Below are 18,233 nucleotides of genomic sequence, written 5' to 3' on the forward strand. Positions count from 1 at the left end.
AATCATAATTCTTCCAGTCCCTCACTTAGGTCAGAGGCCTAATCACCATTCTCCTCTCTTTCCCATGGTTCATTGTTGATATCACAGACCTCTCTCAGGGCAAGGCAATGTTCTCGGCTAAACCCTGGTCATGTGAAGTCAGAGGCTTAGGTGGCTCCCTCCTGGGAACCTGCTGTCTCAGTGCATCTGACACTGACCTGTACGCACAGTTCTTGGTGTAGAGGCTCCTTTTCTTTTTTTTTTTTTTTTTTACCAGCATAGAGTAGTAGAACAAAAGCTTTCACTCTCTTCAGACTGCAGATACTTCGTGCAGGGAGAAACACAACCTGTGGGTCATTCACTCAATCCAACATATATTTGCTGAAGAGCTAGCACATGGCAGAAACTGGGAACATGTTCAGAAACTGGGGACAAAAATGTGGACAGAAGAGAATCCCAGACCTCAAGGACCACTGCTGGTCAAGTTGGGAGGATAGACAAATGAAGAAGTTCAAACTTGTGACTTATTATTAGATTTGACAAAAGTAAGGGCAGGATTTTCTGGGGCTTCATAGATTGCGTGTGGGGGGAGGGGTAAGGGATTTAAACAATAAGTGGAATTAATTAGGAAAAATGAGTAGTGGCATTTATTAGGCACAGGGAACCTGTGCGGAGGTGTGAAGGTGAGGGTAAACATGAGTTGTTTGGAGAACTAGGGTGGGAGACAGGATGAGCTTGAGGAAGAAGGAGAATGGCAGAGGAGGCTGGGAAAGATTGTCAGTGCCTATCAGAAGTCTTTTGAGCCATATCCTAAAAATAGAGAATGCACCCTTAACCTCAAAACATTCTTAACCATGATAATGGATCAAATGTGTCTCTTTCCTGCTACCATCTCTTCTCTATGGACTACACGTTAGCCTACTATGCCATCAACTTCAGGGGTAACAATAATCGTAATGATAATGATGGCTCCTTGTGTTAACTGTACCTGACACAGTGTTAAGCACCATACTTACATTATTTCTTTTAATCCTGCACACCATCCTACAAAGTAAATATTATTTTCTCTAAGATAGTTGAGGAAACTGAGGTACAGAGATTGACTAGCGTGCCTTAGAATGCACAAGTCTTAAAGAGCAGATTTAGAATTTGAATCCAACAGTGTTTGAATGTTGGAGTTCAAACTGAGCATGGACCTGTGAGTGAAAAAAAAAATTCAACTTCCAGTGAAGATTCTCGATGACTGTGTGATCATGGCTTTTCTCTGGCTCAAGGTTTCTGTGTATTTAAACATATTTAAATAAGGATAGGCCACATAATTCCTCCCATCAAGTCTAATGTCAAGATGGTTCTTATTGATTTGAGCACAAAAATATGTTAGGTTTAGTAATTTATCTTTTACCTTTTAAGAAGAAAGACATTGACTTAAATAAAAAAAACTCCTATAGAAAGCATGATTTTGGACAGGTATAACTCCAGGTCTCTCTTCTCCCCTCACCACCTCAATCCCTTTATCCTAAGCTTGAGATGAAAACAAGCTACAGAGCATGATTTCCATGAACATGTGCTGACTGTCAGAAGATCAGGAAATAGGACATCCCAGGAACCTCTTCCTCACAGGTCACTGTCATCAGGTTTTGTCTTCTTTATGGTCCATCAACAGTGACAATACCCCAGGACCTGTTTTCTTTCTGTCAATTATACTCTAGGCTGATCAGAGACATTTCATTAAAGAAAAATCAAGAGTGATGAAAAGGTAAGTGTTAAAAGCTAACAGAAGGATTCAGTGTGAAAAATTGTTAAATTGGCTTTGAAGTGGCCCGCAAGTGCTTTCTCCTAAATTTTACAGTATTGTCTACAATGTAGAAAAGAAGTCAGGATTCCAAAAATCAACCAGAGAGGGGCAGAAAGCCATTCCTTATTTTGCCAAAGTAACAACATTCAGGTTGGAGCCATAACTCAGTAGTCTTAGCTTCAGAATTCTTAGACTTCTTGAAACCACAGGTTAAAAATTTTGGCAAGCTTGAGTCATGGCTTCAGTCTGTTTCCTTAGGAAAAAAATTGAAGAGCAAGTGATTTATGGTACATTCTTGAAGAGTTCTCCAACCTCTGGCCACTCAATAGTCTTTGAAATATGCCCACAGGGATCCTTTACCCAAAGACAATCTCTGGATGCTTATTATTCACTTTACTAGCATCGAAGCTCTTTAATCATTGTCTCTGTATTTGCTTTAATCTTGAAACTGTCAATTTATTAGCTCATAATGTGCCTGAAGCTTCTTACCATCTTATTGGAGAAAACCTTGTTTAAATTTAGAAGATGATTCGAAAAAGTCAAATTAGTACAAAAGGGGAATAGGCAGAGAGGAAAGTAAGATAACTATAGCAGAGAATTAAGGTAAAGTATTTCATGTTTTATTTTAAGCATAAGAGTCTTTTTTAAAAACCCCAGCCTATAAAAACAATAGATGAGTAAAAGGATTATTTGTTCTATACCTGAAGATTTTCAGCACCAAAGATATTAGTAGGTGCCCTGAGAGCTACTCCTCAAAACAGAAGTAGTTAAGAAATCAGCCAAAGACCAGGAGCTGCCAACAAGAATTTAATAAAGAACCATCAAAGAATGGAGAGGATAATGTTCAAAATATGGGGTTAGTTCAAGAGTGCAGAGTGTCACAGACCAGAATAGCAGACAGGGCATACGCTGAAGAAAAGATAACATAAAGGAAAGTGGCATGAGAGGGTGACTTCACCTTGGAATCAAACTGCAGGATCTTCAGCATCTAGCAGAGCTAGGGACTGCCCATACTTGATCCAGTCATCATTACTCACTCCTCTGAGTGCGTCTGTATCACACCATTCTCCAAGACCATTCTCTTTTTTATTAGAAATAAATTTCTGCAGACTCAGTTGCAATGATTCTTTCTTGCCTCCAGTCTCACATGTCTCCTTATCAGCTTTGTAACAGCCAGTGTTACACATTTGAGAATTCTTGCAAACCACTGTGTGCAGTCCCGTAGAAACATACATGTCCATGGACAATATGTTTTCTCTGCTAGTACCAAAGGTTTAGGCACCCTTCAGTCAAAAGTATTCTGATTTTTGATATTATTATTTTTCCTTGAATGATGTGGTAGAAAACCACTATAAGACAATAGAGTGGTAAACAGTTTCAACCTTGCATAAGCATTTTACAGATGGATCAGAGAGGTTAAGTGACTAGTCCCAAGTAATATGGTGTTGCCCCAATGATATCTCAGATGTTCTTTCCCAGACCCATCTTCTTATTACCTCTTCCATCAGACTGTCTTCCTCCTCCTATTTTTAAGGTGTTTTTCACCACATTTCTCCTCCATGCTTCCTTTCAGAAGGAAACAATTCTGGGGCTGAGAAATTTCATACCAGAAACAATATGCTCTTTGACTTTACACTCTGCTCTGAACAGCAGGGCCAGCCAGGCAGACACCAGGCCTCACACACCATTATGAATCTGTCAGCAATTAGAATTCTAAACCTTTTGGTTTTTACTCGCTTCAATCAACTTGTCACTGCAGGGAGGATTATCTGCTTTCTCAACATAAACATCAACAGAAACGAGGGGGATGGCTTGTGTCCTTGGCGGAGGCGCTGCCAGGGAAAATGTTTAATAGCTCATCCTGCAGACAGGAGGGATCTAGGGCTCTAATGGGCTGTAATTAGAGGGAGCAGAGCCTATACTACCCTTTGTGTGGAACTTCAGAATTCTGTGCTTTAGGTTTGGGAGACATTTTGGGAGAAGCAAGGAGACTTCGTTTTGCTTCTTCCTTCTCCATTTGCTGACCTAGAAAGAAGGGAACAGAAAAGTGGAAAATGCACCCACTGCAACATTTCTACCCAGAACTAAAGGGCTTTGGTCATCTTCCTCAGTTAAGTGATTAGTAAAACAGACCAAGGGAGAAAGAGGTGGTCAAAGATGAGCCTGAGAAAGAGCCCAGTGTCCTGATGTACAGCCTCCTCTCTTCTCATCTTGTCACACTGCTACCTAGAAAAGGGGTAGAAAGGGCTGCAGTAACAAGCCACATTCTCTCCCCAAATCCTACCATAGATTTCCATGACATCAAATTGTGCAAAAGACCAAGCAAAGGAAAACAAGAAGTGTGAGGCCAGGTCAAGTACAAGGGGTCAGGGGCACCTGGAGGAGAGTGTCATTCCACCTCAAATCTCTTGTGAAGAGAGGGAGTGTGTAAGTATGCAAGTAGAATTTAATTTGATTCCTTTGTAACAAGGTGCATGTAAAAATTACAGTGACAAAAAAAGGCTGACCATTTCTCAGTTATAGTGCTTGGCACACCTAGTATACATGTAGTTATAGTCCTTGCATATCTGAGGTCAATCGATCCTCTGACTGCCTAGAAAGGGGGACAGTGAGGGATAAAGAAGAAAAAGACAACAGAGACTTTTGTAATTTTACGTATATGGGGCTCCAGAAGGTCAGTGCCTCAGAGTGAGCAAAGATAAAGACACTCTGAGCTTGCCATTATTTATTGGATTCATAGAGAGTATCAGATGACTTGGAGGGTGGTGATAATCCTAAATTCATGAGGATCTTACGCTGATGAGGATCTTAGGTCGATGAGGAGTTTATGTTGATTAGGATGGTGAGATGAACAAAACATTCTTCCAACAGTAGGTGGGATGAGTTAAGCTAATGAGGAATTTGCCCTTTCCCAGGTGAAACCTTTCTCTTTTTGTATAACTGTTTGGTTCTCAAAGAACCAGGATGTCTTTAGCTGATGTAATCTTGCGCTTGAGCATCACAGCATCATGGGACCATTGAGGTCTCAGAGAGACCTAATCATAATTTAATTATGAAATGATTTTTTCCCCAGAAGTATGTAGAATGGCTCCTGACACTTGCATAAGTAGAGTTATGGATAAGAAAATGCAGGGTCATCTGCCTAAGGTCCCAGAGTTAGTAGATGACAGAGCCAAGATGTTAACCTCCACAAGCAGGAAGATCTTCAGCCTTTAATGGAGATGTCCAGAATCTGAAAGTCCTACCTGTCTGACATTTGCCCTGATATGAGAATTCACACCAAGGAGTCTGGGTATAACTCAGAGAATTCCTCCTAGCTGAGTGGAGTTTTATGCTTCCTCCTTTTCGCCCAGCCATGGGATATGGCATTAGCGAGACACAAATTGCAGTTCACATTCTCAGTGCTGTCCATGCTATGTCCACACTCTTCCTTCTTCTTAGATGACAATTCCCTACTCCTGTGTCCATGGAAACATTTTTTCATCCTTTCATGACAGTTCAAATACTATAGCCCCTTAAAGACACCTCTGGATATCCTAGTTTTGAGTTAACTAATTTCTCCTTTTCCTTCCCTTTATAGTCTTAATTCCTTTTTAAAGTGTATACCCTATTCTGCATTATTAGCATGTAGAGATGGAATGGAGTGTTGCTCACCCTCTTGCTGTACTGGACCAACCAAAGCAGATTTGTTCTTTCGTTTCTCCATCCTCCATTGTACCAAAGATAGCACACATGTTCTCTATCATTGTATTCAGTTATGGGCTGTGATGTTTACACATGGACATCTGGATAATGAAACCAAACGTCAAGGATATTTGTCTATGTTATGGGATGATTTCCTTGTCACCTCTAGGCCTGGCTCTAAACTAAAATGAAAGCCAAAGATATACTCAGTGAGCCAGATGATCATAGTAAGAATTTACTCCCATATCACATAAGTTCTTTCCCAAAATATGGTGTTAAGCATCAAAATTTTGAAATGATTTAATAGAAATAAGCACAGACCAGTGAGTCAGTTTCCACTGCTTTGGCTGTGACCAAGCTCACTGTGTGTGAATTTTGGTCCTCTTTTGGCCCAAAGTGTATGAAGATGTTAGTAGACCTACATGATTTCTAGGATCCTCTCCAGCTCTCTATGTCTGTAAGCCAGTAATTCTGATAATCAGAGCAGTTCTTCCCTCCTTCCACAGGGATATTCTGTTCCCCACTGGCATTTGGAAACCTCTGGATGAGTAGTAATATCAATAATAAATTGGTATTCTGTTTGAAGGAAGGAAGCCAGAGATTGTGGAGGGAGGTGACGTGTGAAATGCAGGCTGGGGGAGTTAATGAGCTTGAGGCGTGAAAAATCCAAGCTTCAGGGCTGCATTCCCTGGCAGCATTGAGCACATCATGTTTCCATGCCCTCTGTGGCCGAGCTGAGTTCTATTTTAGGATGTGCTCTGCGCCTGGATCCTCTCACACACAGCTGTTATTGTCTGTTAACTTTTAGGCATGCCCTTCCATTCAAGCAGAGGGATCTTTCACATATATTCACAGACTTAGGGTAAAGGCACCTAGAGGAGGAGAATCAGAAGGAGTCAGATGGAGGGCAGAATAATGGCCAAAGAGGTGATAATAACTGTGATTGAGATATAGTAAACTCAGAGCAGGGCCAGGCAAGATAGAAGATCACTCTGAGGTCAGAAGCAAGTAAAATTGAGAAGTAATACCCACAGAGAAATGTTTTATTCAGTATCCAAGAGCTCCCCAAGACTCCTTTGCTATTAATGACCTTAACCCATGGAAAAAATAAGAGCCAGTATGAGTGCCTTCACTATGCTCCCACCCTCTCCCTCTGGAATCCTTTCCAGGACCCAAAGTGCAGAGCTGTCAAGTCCTGCCCTGAATGCTTTGGTTAAGTGGATGCCCAGCCCAACTGAGGAAGCTGGCTCAGGGTCAGGTTAAGCTCTCCAGCTGCTAAGCAGGACAGAGTGGTCACCATGGAAACAAGCCTCTTATCAATCATGTAGCACCAGACAAAGAGATGACTGGGAGGTAAAGGACCCTAATGTCCCTAGAAGACTATGTCTTTTATGCCCTAAAAAAAGGTATCTGACTACACTCTTGAAAACAAGGCAAACACGTCCAGGATGGGGTGGCAATGCCCAGGGTAGCCTCTGTGTCCCAGCTGTGTGGATTTTTCGGCTGCAGCTGATTCCCTCTGATAGGACTCCGTATCAGAGGTAGAAGAGCCTTTGGGTGTTGTCCCCTTAAATCACATATGTTTTCAAATGAGCGACTAAGGATTTGGTTGAATAATTAGTCCCAGGCCCCCCATCATGAGCCAGGGAGACAACTAGGACTGAAGTCAGCATCTTGCCCCTAGATTTAATAGTCCTTCCATAGCCTATAGTCAGAGCAGGTTTACTATGTGGCCAATGAAAGTTTCAGAACACCTTCCTTTAATGTTTCCTGCTGAGACCCGGGTGAGGGTCTTAGCAATGTGTTCTCAGAGTCATCTTTCTTTGCTTTTCTCTTTCTTTTTTCTTTTTTTTAATTTTCAAAAGTAAAATACATTAATAATGATTTGTTTAGAATGCTATTTCTTTCCTGTCTGTCTTGTCTTCCATCACTCTCTCCTTCTTGTTGGCACTGAAATGGCCACTGGCATATGTGAGATCTGATTTAGATACAGTTGTGGTAAGTTGACATTTAGTGAATGTCTCTAGTTTACCATTCTTTATGGCTGAGTAGTACTCCATTTTATAAAAAAAACACCCACATCTTCTCTATCCAGTCACCAGTTGATGGGCATTTGGGTTGTTATAAAAAATGTGGGAGAAATTGGAGACATTTATAGCTAAATGGATGCACATTAAGGTGATACTCTTAAGTGAAATAAATAGGACACACATGTAAATACTGAATAATTTTTCTGGGGTGAGAAACTGAAAGTGTAAATAAGGAATAAAAGGTATAATAGATAATGTGAAATAGGATGAAAAAGGGCAAAGGGGAAAGGGAAATGGGAGGGGTAGGGGAAGGGAAAGAAGGGAGTGGAATTAATATGAACAAATGAAAACATGGAAACAAAGTCTTTGTAAATAGGGAGGAGTGGAAGGGTTGAAGGGAGGGCAGGGGAATGGGGAAAAAAAAGAACCAAGAAAGATTACATAAAGGTACAAATTTCCAGTGATCAATGTCATTATATTGTATACCTAAAATGTACCAATAAAATTAATTTTTAAAATGTATAAAAACATTCAGTAGATCTTTTGCAAATGGGAAGGAGACCAAGAGATAAAGGGATGGGAAGGGAGACAAGGGAAAGAGGATGGAAAAATAATTGAGATGTGTTATGCACAGGTACCAGCTCCCCACTAGGAATGGGAACATTATGTACTGCAAACATGGACTAATAAAAAATAAGAATTGAAAAAAAAGTTACCAATTATGAAACATGAAGCTAAGTGAAACCTACCTAAACTATCAAAATAATTTTTAAAAAACACATTTCAGTTGATGGAAAAAAGATTAAATTAGCTGTGTTATTTTTAGGTATTTTCTGTAATTTATCTTTACAGAAAACAGGTAATTTAAAAATTGTCTTAAGAAGATGTAATTGACCCATATGCAGCCAACCATGAGTATGAATAACCTATTAGGCTGGCATGCTAACTAATAAAGGCACTATGTTATTTCCTGGACTTTTAAATTTTATAATTTTTGTCAGGCTTATAACATCTGCAATTGATTTAGATTAATTTTGCCATTCAAAAATATTAATTTTTGTGCTTAATTTTGCATTTATAATGTCTTGTTCCATTTTTTTTTTCCTCAAAGAAGCCTCCACTCTGCCTGAAGTATCTCTTCAATGAGTTTATATTAGTCACAAGATTCCTGAGAATGAGAAGAAACTTACTGGGTGGGTATTGTGGATCATGTACCTAATCTTGTACAATAGCTTTGAAGCTATCCTCACTGGAGTTCAGCAATTGCAAAGAGCATTTGAAATCTTGCAGGAACAATTCCTTAACACCAGTCCTTTTGCTGGTTAAGGAGCAAAGCCTTATAATACTTCACTATGACTCATCAGTACGGTGTTTGTAAACTCCCATCTCCCAAGCAACCAAACCACCTAATCTTCTTTGATTTTATGAAATTTAATTTACCTTTTGAATATGTGTCTGAAGCACATATTATTCTACTCCATTTTATAGAAAAAAAGACCCAATCATATTGATGAAGTTTTGAAACTGAACTACCTAATTCAATCCTTTATGTACATAGTCTGCTTAGAGAGTTTCTATGAAAATATATAAGGTAATGCATATGAAATATCTTATCTCAGATACCAGCACATGAGTGCTTGGTAAACGTTAGTTAAATGCTAGATGATTCTTGAACCCATAGCTAAGCATTTGTCAGCTTGGTTTGTGAAGTATCTCATGCCTGGATGCACTTCTAGTGTTCCTTGAAAGAAAATGTGGTCACAGCACACCAGCTTCAAATTTCTTTCCTCTTACTCGCATTATGGATTATAAGTATGAGGCAAGAAGCCCAACCCATAACATTTTTGCAAACTTAAGTGGTTAGGAAACCTCACAGAACACAGATTTTTGAGGTGAATTGTCATCAGAAAATTTAATTTACTCAACTTTCCATCTTCCCAGTTATATCACCTTGGTCAAGCCCATTCTACTTTGCTCCATTTCAGTTCCTTTATCTGCAAAACAAGGATATTACTAAGGTGTGGGCCTGTAGGTGAATCACAATTTAAAACACAGATGACAGGTCATTGTAATCTGAAGACATCTAGAAAATGAGATATTACTTTTGTACCAGTTAAATAAGATGGAAAACAAGAACAAGTCAACAGGAAGTGGAAGCCTCACATCCCTCTTTTCATGAGACACTCCAGTATTTCCGTCATAATCACTAGGTGCAGACAAGCATAAAACATTCAGTACATTACAGGGGAGAATATAAAATGTTTACAACCTGAATAATGTAGAAGTAAATACTGTATGTTTCAAAAAGGGCAAAAAATAGTTGCTAGAGAAAAGCTCTGTTCACCAGTATCAGTCTCACCAATATCTTTCTTTCATAAAGACAATAAAAAAATGGAAACTAAAGATGATAGGGAAATAGGAGCAAAAACATTAATTCAATAACAAATATAATCAAAAGGTAAGTGAAAATAATTAAAATTTAAAGCCCAAAGCAAAGGAGTTGTGAAGCAGAGTGTAGCTAAACTCTTACTCTTTCCGGAAGGATGACACTAAATAGTATCTGATATAAATAAATCGGTGCACAGAAGACATATTTTTAGAATTATTGAAGTAATCACCAGCAGAACCCAAAAGAATGACTCTTAAAATAACTTATGTTATGGTGAAAGGAGAAAGAGATTTGTTGAGAAGCTATTTGTTCCCAACACAAGCCCTACTGCATTATTTGATTTTCTTAAACATTTGATAAAATATAGAAAAAAGTAAACAACTCATAAAAGCTTGTGGGTACTTGCATATCTTTAGAAGAATGCATCCAGAGCCTTCGGTGTTAAATATTGCCATTATTAAGGATTTAATCCTCAGTCATCTCTTTTCTTCACCCCAACCTGTGCTGCCCAATGGGATAGCCCTAGACACATGTGGTTCAATAAATTTAAATTCACTAAATAAAATCATTTCCGTTCCTTAGTCTCACCTGCCATGTTTCATAGCCAGTGACTACTGTGATTGGCAGGATAAAATTAAGAATTATAGAATTTTCCATTGCTGCAGAAAGTTCTATTCGTGGACACTGTTCTGTACTCTCACTCTAAGCAACCTCAAGATTTAATGACCACTCATTCTTGGATAACTCCCTGACCTTTATCTCTGCAAAACCCCTGTTTCTTGGACAACATATCTTCATGTGCACCTGTGAGACAGGAACATTTTCACTGGATGTTTTGTAACCCTTCAAACCTAACTTATTTAAAATACAAACACATTGTACTGCCCATGAAAGTCACTCATTTTCCTTCATTCCCTGCCTGTACTATTGAACCATTATCTGTGAAGTCATTACAGTCACTGGTCTCCACGGTTTGCAGCTCTCTCCTCCTGCAGCTAACAGCCGGCCTCAAGAGTCAGCTTATCACCTCTTCCTGACACACCTCTTCCTGACACACCTCTTCCTGCCAGAGAATCTTCTCTACCGGGTCATCATGTTCTGCTTCCTGTAGCTGTGACCTATGCTTCCTCTAACTGATCTCTCTTCCCACAACTCCAGACTAGCATTCTGGGACATCACTCATTGAGTTATCAATATGATTTTTCTTTTCTAGTAAAATGCTTTTCTTCACTTTCTGTAGCTATGACACATTCTGAGTGTTACTATATATTTTTGATGCAACCATAACAAAGTCTTTGGGGGGAAAAGATCTTTTGACAAAATTTTTATTTATACAATGTCTATCTAAAGGCAGGGAAAAGGCCTAAATTGGGATGCTCCTCTGTAAAACCAGACCATAGAAAGACATTGGTTAAACAGAAGCCTAAATATGTGCTACTAAAGTGGGCTGAAGCCAAGAAGCCTATGGTATCACTGTCATAGATCATATTTACTGAAAGCCTGAACTGCAGGACAAATTAGGATCCATCAAAAAGTTTTCAATCAGGGGAGAAATTGTTGAACCATTATCTGTGACATATGTCAGGCTGTGGCTTCCATAGAACAGCCTTTTCAACATCTATTCCAACTTTGTTCTAGTCGATCTTTTGTACAACAAAGGTTAGGCAGCTATTTATTACCATTCTCAGATTCAGTTGCAGTTACAGTTTGGGATCTGATTAAGTTCTAATTTAATCAAGCTCTTCTATCTAAGACTGAACAATCTTGGCCAAATTTTTTCTCCCCCTCCCACCCCAATTTTTTTCTTGGGGTGGGGGTTACAGAAATTTATTAACATTGATTACATGTTTAGTCTTCTCTCCATTGAGCATTCAACAACTGTCTGCAGAAAGACATTGTCTTTAGCCCTATTTCCAGATTTCAACTTAAATAGTACTTGAGGAACACAATATCAGATCTTTCCTCAACATCAAGTAATCAATGAGTGAGTTGAATTTGAGGGGAAATCATCATATATGGCCAAATTTCTTAACCACTTTTTATTTTACTTTCTTCATCTCAAAATGGAAGAGGTGACATTAATACGACATTCTTGAAAACAGTTATTTGAGGATCCATTGATATGGCTAAAGCAAAGCCTTTAGAACATTGCCTGGTACATATTAAGCACTACATAAATCCTTGCAATTATATTAAGAGGAAGAAATAGAATGCCCTTTCTAGGTCTTGATTCAGGGTAACTTAGAAGGGAGCAGAAAGTGTCCTATCCATTTGGCTCATGTAAATTTGACAGAAACAATGTGTCTCTGGAGTCAGCAGTTCTCACAGAAGTTCCTGATCATTAGATTGTGGCCAAGGTGATGTGATTCTGATGCCTGCTTTTGAAACATCAACTTCCTGCTCACCTACCTTTCTGCTTATGGTAGGGCCAACTAATGCTTTGGGGAGATTTTGCAGTGTTATTCTGAGAGTTACTTCTAGAATCCAGCTTCCAGCTCTGCTTCCAGCTTTTCTAATGAAGTGGTAAGTGCATATTCCATTTATGAGAACCTCTTGTCTTTAAGAATGAAGCGGTTTATGTTATATGAAACTTAACCTGATACAGGCACAGTGGAAGCGGCAGCATCATGTCTCTGCCACTTGCAAGCTGTGTTGTTCCTCTTAGGTATGTGTGATAGGAACAAGGTCATATCTTTTCTCTAGATCACAACTTCTTCATTTTTGAAATGAACAGTCATCCAGCAGAATGCAAAAATGCCATTCAATTTATTTTGGTCGCTAGGAGAAATTTCCTTCACCATTTTCTTTAAAATCAATTTAGAGGAGGTCCCATGGCTGTCCACTTTCAAATGATGCAGCAGAACCATCCAGCTTGATTTTTCCTCAGTACACTAGTTATTGGGAATCCCCTGTCCCAAGGCCACAGTTGTGTGATGTGAGAGAAGAAAATATATTATTGGGAATAGGTGCTGCAGTCCTCGGGGACACTTGTTTATGCAAATTACTCATGCCTTCAGAACCTGCTTGAACTTTATCTTGTGTACCTCCTCCAAATGAAGATAGGGTATGTGTTTAGCAGATCAGGCAACACTAAGTACATGATGGGCCAGTGACGCTGCATAGCAACTTACTGGTTTGTGGTCAAGTGTTCACTCTCTATTATATCTCTATTGTATCCGTCTATTATATCTCTATTATATCCCAATAGCAACCCAAAATCTGTTTCTTGAAAGGAATATAGTACAATTATCTGGGAGAATGACATACATTAAAAAATCTGAGGTCTGTCCAGTGATTCATGTAGAGGGGCTGACCAAAGTTCTATAGAATGTCTTTATTTGACAACAGTAGGTCAAGCACCATTGGATTTCCTGAGGTACATAGCCCAGGTATGGTATAGGAAAGCAGCATATATAGAATACTGGATCTATTCCAGATTCTTTCCCTGTTCTGGGCTCCACTCATAACTGGCCAGCTGACTTTGGCATTATTTGTTCAGTGGGTGCAAGCAATAGACCCAAGTGAGATACACTGTCCCTAACTATTTGAGGGAGTTCTCTTTTGTGACTTCAGTTGTGTTGGTTGTCATAGCTGCCTTAATGTCTTGAACTGACTTAAAACCTTTGCTTTCATGTTCATTTTGACTGTGGGGAAAAGCCAGAAGTTGTGTGGTGCCAGATCCTGTGAATGAAGTGGAAGAGGACATAGCATGATATTTGTACAGACCTGCCTTTCTGTTAGATGACACTCAGCAGCAGCATTCACCATAGTTTTGATCACACCTCATAAAGTGACAAAGGATGATTTCCACAGCTTGTTTCAGAAAGTGGTAAGAATGATGACCTAAGTATGTTCAAAGCAAGGAGGGGTGTTTGAGGGGGGTTAATGATAATGTCTCTTTTACTGTAATTTTTTTTAATATAAATATTCACTGTGTATTTTAGCCACCCTGTGCATGAGCTCTACAGCATTGTTAGTCTGGTTAGCTAAAATCAAACTGTTCCTGATATTTTAATGACAAGGGGGGAGAGAGAGAGAAAGAGAGAGAGAGAGAAAGAAAGAAAGAGGAGGGGGGGGAGGAAGGAAGAAAGAAAGAAAGAAAGAAAGAAAGAAAGAAAGAAAGAAAGAAAGAAAAGGAAGGAAGGAGGGAGGGAAGGAAGGAAGAAGATGGAAGGAAGAAAAGAAGAGAGGAAGGGAAGGAAAAAGGGAGGAAATCCACCAAGCAATCATTAAATACTAGAGAATGTATTGTTTTGCAAAAGCAACATCTCTACATCTGAGATCAATAGGCACAGTTGGAGTATCTGATTAAATGTGTAATAATTCATTTTCTTTTGAATTGTTTGTAAACTTATAATCAAAACCAACTCCCAAAAAGTAGTCTAAAAAGTGAGATTCATGATAAGATATAATAGATCCCCAAATAATTTGGATATTTTGCCAATTTATATAAACAGAAGAGCATGCATGGGAACTGACTTAAGGGTGTTAGATAAAAATATAATGTTAGGCTAGAGAGAATTTATTGATTAGAGTATGCTGGGCCAAGATTCTAGTTTCAATGTGTTTGGGATGCTATGAGTGGCTCTAATACTTCCTTTGTTAATCAACTAAAAAATAGATCTAAGGGAAATATGTATTCTTGCAGATGAAATGCCAGAGGGAATCCAAAGGCTTAGGGAAGTGGGTATATTAAAGTGAATGATTTCATAAGACATTTTCACATATCTGTTGATTTCTTCAGGAAGGTCTAGAGATGCTTTCTTCCCCAAGGCCATGAGATGCACATTTGTGAGGGGATATGGAAATTCTTCAGCAGTCCATGGTGGCTATTCTCTGGGGATGAGAATGATAGCAGGAAATGCTGCCATTGAATTGGAATCTCAGAGTTCAATGAGGATGATTATTTCCTGCAGTGGCAAGTTCTGATTCAGTGAGACTTCAGTTAACTCATGTTCATACATCAGAACTTAGGTTGGCTGCCCATCTATCTTTGTTCTAGCAATGTGTTGATCAACTAGTCAGTCTCAAAGTTATCTGTAAATGAAATCATTATATTTATTGATTTTGCTCTACTGTTCATAGTGACAGCATTATCTGTTTTGTCCTGGGAGATAAAGGCAGAAAAAAACCCTTTTAGAAATAATGTTGGTTTCAATGAGGTATGGACGTGTAAGTCTGACAGTGACTCAAGATGAAACTATAAGACAAAATATAAAATAATCTAGAAAAAATTAACAAACACATAACACATGAAAAAGTAAAAAAAAAGTTGTTAGTATTGACATCTAATAAGCATTTACTAAGGGTAATCCATAGTAACACAGTTTCATTTGTTCCTTGAATGAATTTACTAAATCAGAAAAAAATTACTATAGACAGTACACATAAAGTTGACCCTAAATCTCAGGTGAATAAATAGTATGAAAGAGAAAACCTGGATTTTATTAATATCAACAAAGTGGTTAATACAGAACAACACCATTCTAATCTGCAGTTGTCAACTTATATTTGAACTGCAATGTCAAGTGTTACATGTAGTATTTTAATAGAAATGTTAACCAAATAGGATAGTCCATAAGGAAAGGACAAGTTCGACAGGGGCCCTGGATAATGTATCACATAAAAATTTGTGTGGTAACAGAAAATTTGGAGTCAGTAAATGAAAACAAAAATAAAACCACCATCGTTATGTGTTGGAGAGTACCAGTTCACTTCCTTCATTCAGAGTGTGACCATGTGAAACGGGAAATTGATTTATTTGGGGTAACAACAAAAGAAGGTCTAGGACAAAATCAATAACTTCCCAAGGCAGAAGACTTGAGTGCAATATGCTGAAAAACCTACCTGATGCAATTACTTAATGGAAATGAGACAGGAGAGACCTCTCACTCCCAAAGAGATACTATTTATTTATTCATTTTTCCTTGGCTGCTCCAAACACCTTGCGGCTCATCATGGCTATGTCAGATGTCCTGTCACCTTCCAGCCTCCAAAAGACATTTGCTTTGGCAGACTTTTAGCAAGTCCATCCAGATGACTCCAGCGGCAGCCTCTCTGGATGACTCTGACCCTCTGTAGCCATCTTCAGTTAGGTCTACAAGAGGCGCCCCCTTCACATGACCGAACTGCACATGCTTGAGGCTGCATTTTTTCTTTCTATAAGCAAACTCCCTGTACCTCTAGTGGGTCATTCCATGTACTGCTCCCTTATGCTGCAGCACAGGTCCTCGTAAAGCCTCTTTCAGATGACATATTTCTGCCTCTTTTGGTTTATGGAAGCAGCCAGCACCCTCTCTGAAGGTGGCCAGCAGCCAATGAGAAAGAGCAACAGAGAATCATTGGAAGTCTCCATCTTTGGTCCCTGGAAGAGCTCCCCAGAGCTGCAAGTAGCTGCTGTCTCAAACTGCCAGAAAATGGCAGAGGACCACTAACTCTAAGAGTTGATAGACACTGCCATTCAAAGCTCATGTCTGTTGACAGCTACTGCACTTTGCCTATTTGTGATTTCTATGTAAACTGAACAAAGCGCTCCTTCTGCCCATTGATAACAGAAGTAACTTCCTTAGAAAGTGAAGGGTTCTATGCTCAGGGAGTGTTTATGGTGTACATATTTTTGTTCTGGCAATAGGTAGCAGGACAAACAAGGTGAACTTTTAGGCCCCTTTCAACCTCAAATTCAATTATTCCATAAACAGTAAGGAATATGAAAGGAAGGAAAGAAAATTTCTGAGATGCGTGGGATAAACATAGACAAGACACCAGAGGCAAAGTGGTGGTTCAGCGAATTTAATCCCAATACATTCTGCATTCATAATAGAGCCTCGTGATCTCTCATATGTATCTTACAAGTGCAAAAGTTAATTAAACTGGGCTTGTGCATTCCATTAAGCTTCACTGAAGAAGGGAATTCTTGGACATTTCTTCAGAAGTTTTTAAAAATTCTGAGCCTAAAACAGCATATGAGACACATAATCCAGGTTAGGAACCTAGCTCATGACATTGCCCTTCATATTTCACGCTGATTACAGCAACTGAAATGAAATATGGCTAACATTATTTTGCAATGAGTTTTGAGGCTAAAGAGAGGATTTAGTGAATCTATCATAATTCCTTCTTGGGACTAAAAAATTGTCCTAAAGTGTTGCCATAATCGGGTAGAGCAAGGCAAGCATTGATGAACCTCAGTTGCTCCCAAGGCCTCCCCAAAATGAATTTCTTCCTTTACCTCTGGAGAATGGTGTCTGCAAAGGAATCAGGAGCCCAGGGCCCCAAACTGCCTTCAGAGTACATTGTGGGAGGTGCAGACCAAAGGTAAGTTTACACATCAGTGACTAAAGTTTCCTGCCACTAAGCATAAGAAGTCACTCATGAGCAGCGTCCCTAAACCACAGCTACAGGATGTGGGCACAGGCCCTTGTATAATTGTTGGTCCAGAGCCAATAAGCATTCATCCCTGTGCAAATACTTGGGCTTTTTTGTTGTTGTTAACTTTTGAAAACCACAGGCATTAGCCTCTCTCTTTCTTCCCCTTGGCACGAGTCATCTTCTTTTCTCCAACTTGGTCTCTTATGTGTAAAGAATTTCTGAGGCGCTTTTAAGCCTAAATTTAATACTTTTGCCCTCCCTCTCCTGCCCTACCAAATGCCAGGTACAGGTAAATCTGCCTTACAAAATACCTGCTGGCTCTGCTGTCTTCCGCAGCTATGTTGGGGCATTTCGATCAGATAGGAAATCAGAGAGCCCTATGAGTGACCTCAGCCTTTGAGAAAATAAAAATGATTTCTGGAAATTCCCCCTAAACAACTGTGACTTATTGTTTTCTCACTTCAGAATTAACCCAGCACTTGTGATACACTGATTCAAAGGATGTGCCCTTCCAATATCATACTAGAAAGAATAGTAATTGAAAAATAGGAATGGGAAGATTTAGTCTAATCTCAGTATCGCAAGAATTTATCAACTTCTTTTTGTGCAATTTATTTCTAGTTTCTAGGCCTTCGCTTCAGTTTCAGGGAAAGGAAAGCATTGGATTAGAAGGTTTATATGCTTCCTTAGCCTCAAGACTCTGTGAGCTGGCTTCCTTAGTAATGCTTCAACAAAGAGACAAAGAAAATGGGCCTCAAGGCAAAAGAGAAAAAAGTAACTAACTCAGAAATTAGCTTCTCTTTTCTGCCTTAAAGGATGGCTCAAAGTTGGAGCCCTTTGACCCCTGGAAAGTCTGGCTTGGTGATTTTTTATGCTTTCCCTCTTATAAATGTTAGAGAATCCATCAGCTTTGTCTTTGTACCCAAATGTCCCACGTTCCAGCCTGAAAATCCAACCTAAGCTTACCTCACTCCAATCCATTTTTATT

The 18,233-nt window shown here is 39.2% G+C and overlaps 1 non-coding gene across 1 annotated transcript; it reads right to left on the reverse strand.

The window, feature by feature from the left end:
- Positions 1-11,821: 11,821 nt before the first annotated feature.
- Positions 11,822-11,895, reverse strand: LOC147825395 (small nucleolar RNA SNORD81). Its single transcript, XR_015441184.1, has one exon. It is a non-coding gene; the product is annotated as a small nucleolar RNA SNORD81 (small nucleolar RNA).
- Positions 11,896-18,233: the final 6,338 nt, after the last annotated feature.

The sequence above is a fragment of the Heterocephalus glaber genome, unplaced genomic scaffold (genome assembly GCF_053883595.1).
Source record: "Heterocephalus glaber isolate CG9 unplaced genomic scaffold, H.glaber_assembly_v1.0 deba00001504, whole genome shotgun sequence".
Lineage (NCBI taxonomy): Eukaryota > Metazoa > Chordata > Mammalia > Rodentia > Bathyergidae > Heterocephalus > Heterocephalus glaber.